Source organism: Zingiber officinale, chromosome 3A, assembly GCF_018446385.1.
Source record: "Zingiber officinale cultivar Zhangliang chromosome 3A, Zo_v1.1, whole genome shotgun sequence".
In the NCBI taxonomy this organism is placed as follows: domain Eukaryota; kingdom Viridiplantae; phylum Streptophyta; class Magnoliopsida; order Zingiberales; family Zingiberaceae; genus Zingiber; species Zingiber officinale.
Genome location: NC_055990.1, coordinates 24405474 through 24409323, shown reverse-complemented (window position 1 = coordinate 24409323; position 3850 = coordinate 24405474). Strand labels below are relative to the sequence as shown.

Genomic DNA, 3850 nt, shown 5'->3' with positions numbered 1-3850 from the left:
CTTAATTAGATAAAATATATATACATTCAATCCAATTATACATTTTAAAGAATAACATTATATATTGCAAATAATTTTTTCCATGTCATATAATTACATAATGTCTTCAATTATATAATAAGGTTCCTTTGAACACTTAGATTCCTTTGAACACTTGGAAGAATTCTTTTTAATTATTATTATCATCATCATCTATTTTATACTTATCATTCATTAGAGACGTTATTTATTGCTATATAAAGATGAAGCATTTTAAAATTGCATTTTATTTTTCATATATTTGTTTATACTAAATTGTAATGGAATGATAGTGCTTAAAATGCTCATAGTAATGCATGTTGAAAATCAGTACTGCACGCAATAAATTATAAATGCCAAGTATTATTTTAGGATAATTTAATTAAATTGTAGGATCTTACGATCTTGTAACCATTTCGTTCTTAGGCAGGTTCTTAGGTAGGATCTCAATGATAATTACCTTGTTATAGGTTCGTACTTCGTAGGTTTTAGAGCTATAGTTACAAGTCTTATAATGTGTAGTTAAATGAAAATTGGAAAACCTCAACGTCAGAAATTGCGGAATATTCTTCAGCAATAATGTTTTAGAGATTTGACAGTGACTGAAGTTAATATTAGTATTTACCTTCTATTTAATTTGCCTCTGCTTTGCTCTTATTTTCTGTATTTGATTAGTCCTTTGTTATTCTGCAGCCATTATTTCTCTTGCATTCGTGATTATTCATACTTTTTCCATGATTATTGCGTTCAATGGATACGCTGATGGGAGGAAAGTTGACCAAGTAATGGTTCCTGTCGTTCATATTCTTGCTGCTGTCATGGTGAGAATCCAACCTCATGAGAAATGGGATATTATTTAATTTCTTACATTTTTTCCAGAATAAGTTATCGTCAGATGATATTTCCTAATCTCTGCGGTTTTGAGTTTAGTAATTGTTATTTCAGTCACAGTATACATAATTTTTCAAAAATACATTGTTTCTGATTATTCATCTAGTTGAGATTAATATGTCTTGATGATGATGATGAAATAAAACTTAAACTCATATTTGTAAAGAAGTTCTAAGGTTTATCTGTGTGGGATTCATTTCAAGGAACCAAAGCAAATTATAAATTAGAAAAAAAAAGCTGATTTACAATTGAATATCCCAAACCATAACTTCCGTTTCCTTCATCAGAGCCATTTTTTAATCTAGTAATGAAACGGGTGATAGTATTGGTGGTTAGTAGGCTAGATACGTTATACACTCAACAGACTCATCTCAAACCTCTATGAACTTAGCATCTGTCAATGGGGTTTTGTAGGTTTTCGTAAGAACATAGCTAAGATCTCAAGAACCAGATGCATTCATTAGTCAAGATGCCATGACACAATACTATGGAAGTTCATCATTGTTCATGTGTTAGGCGTCAGTTTGATGTTGTTCAAAGTGTGGACAAATATGAGTTGTGCTTACAGATTCTCTTCATTAAGCATGTCTGGTCTAACTGTGACATATCCAACAGTTGTCCATTTATGGTCCAAATCAGTAGAAATAGAATCCTAAATTTTTTGCCATAGATTATAAACTGGAAATTCTTTGTAGGTGGAGTCCCCATTAATTGCATGGATAACCATTGAGAAACTTTGGTATTGATCAAAAGCTGTACAACCTCTAAAGTTATTGTTTATTATGACAATCCATAGAACAGTATTGTAAATTATCTTGTATATTTTATACACCACTAACACATTCCGATCTACATTTCCTTGCTATTGCTCATGCAGACGCTCATGAATCTTGCACCAGGCGGTTGCAGTATAGGTGTTCCTCTTCTTTGCTGCGTTGGAGCTATAACTATGTACTATTGCTGGCAGATGGTCTGGAGGAAACTGACCGAGCATGGAAGAAGACAGAGGAATGCTTCTGAAATCCATATCTCCTGATACATTCGTAGTACACTCAGAAATGCCGCATTTCTGCACTTTTTTCATGATATAGAAATGAAAACACTGTCAATGAAAACACTTTATCGAGTTACCGATGATCACATGTAATAACTACTAAGATGTACAAAACTTCATTGTAGGGTCTCGAGAAATGTCGGATTATATTATGCCAACTGCATGCAGTCTTATTTTATATTTTTTTTATGAGATTATTTTTGTGATACGAATCCGAAACCTCAAAGTTACATGATAAGTAATTTACCTTCGTGTCAAATTCTTTTTTTTTTTTAACCCAATTCGAAATAAGTTAATAAATATATGATATTATTGAATTGTTTTTTATTATGTGTTCTATCATGTTATATAGTTTAAAAAAATGTACCTTATATGCTGCGTATCAATTTGTGTTAAATTTGATTAGACATGTCAAATTACGGCCTAAAAGGATGGAAAAATGAGTGAACATGGAATAACCGTTCACAGGGGATATGTGCACAATTAAATACATTTAATTTAGTACACTTTTAATTAATAATATTTATATTGTGATCTTTTTAATAGTATATTTTCATGATATATAATTATATATTTAATCTTAGAATTTAAATTTATAGCTACAAATAAATCAAAACATTATATAATTTTTTAAGAATCTTTTATGACTTTAATAACAACATCAACTAACTTATGATATTTGTATCTAAAATAAATCACTTATTATTTTTTAAATAATATCAAGTGTAAAGTGGATTATATATAACAAAATTTAATATATATATATATATATATATAGAATAACGTAGCAAAAATAAAGAAAAGAGAAACAATGCTATAATTTCAAAAAATCATTACAAGTACAGTAATTTAATTAGAATATACCGACAATGATGGTGTTGAAATTGCAAGCTTCTGGTTGTCAGCGCAGCGTTACAAATTCATCAGATTATCTTCGGAGCAATGTGCAAGAGAGTGGTCATGAATTCAAGTTATCTTTAGCCCTTTGCTTGAACCAGTCTTTTATAGGATATTGAAGGTGCCTTCAACCCCCTTGAAGGCTCCTCCAACTGGGACACTTATCCCCTCAACATCGGAGACAATAACTTCCACTTTCTGCGAAGTTTATCCCTTCGAATGTGCCTTCAACCACATAGAAGGTGCCTCAAATACTATTCATTAGAGGCACTTATAGCCACATGGAAGGCGCCTTCGAACACTGTTCATTTGAGACTCTTTTGTGCTTCCACTTCCTATAAGGCATATTAGTCCAAATATAAAATATACCCTACAAAATATTTTAACATAATAAAATATGATTAATGAATTGTTTGATAGTCTCCGAATTATCCGGATTTGACTTTCAGATTTTCTGGAAAACCTAGGTCAAACCGACGCCTACTGTTTTCTCAATGGGGAACGCGTCCTCACCTACTCCTCTCAGGAGAGTTTACCTTTTGCCATACCAGTCCTCCTGACCGTTTAGACTTTTGCTCAGCATCCGAGATGTCAAGACTTTATGTTGAATGCCCTATCCTTGATCCGTCAGTCTTCCACCTGGTGTCCGTGACTCCCAAGATTTTCACCTAGAGTCCTCGACTCTAGAATTTTGGCCAACGTTCTCGACCTGCCAAGACTTCGCCAGTCCCTTGGATTAGGACTTCGTTGCCTAGCCGCAGTTGGGACTTTCCATAACCTAGGGTTACCTTGCCTTGGGACCTGGGGTTTCCTCCCTCTAGGTTTTCCACCTACCTAGAATCCATTAGGACTTTTTCCTAAGAGTACTTAGGATTTTCCTGCAAGCTCAGTCACACTTGTTGGATAACAAGACATCTTAACTTTTGAACCCTTTTCCATAATCAAAACTCAGGTTTGATCGTTTAGTGCTCCCTGTACCAACAATCTCTC

The 3850-nt window shown here is 33.0% G+C and overlaps 1 long non-coding RNA gene across 1 annotated transcript; it reads left to right on the top strand.

Annotated features, from left to right (window-relative positions):
- The first annotated feature begins 451 nt into the window (after positions 1 to 451).
- On the top strand, positions 452 to 2175 carry LOC122053613. Its single transcript, XR_006132267.1, has 2 exons — positions 452 to 839; positions 1787 to 2175. It is a non-coding gene; the product is annotated as an uncharacterized LOC122053613 (long non-coding RNA).
- The last annotated feature ends 1675 nt before the right edge of the window (positions 2176 to 3850 follow it).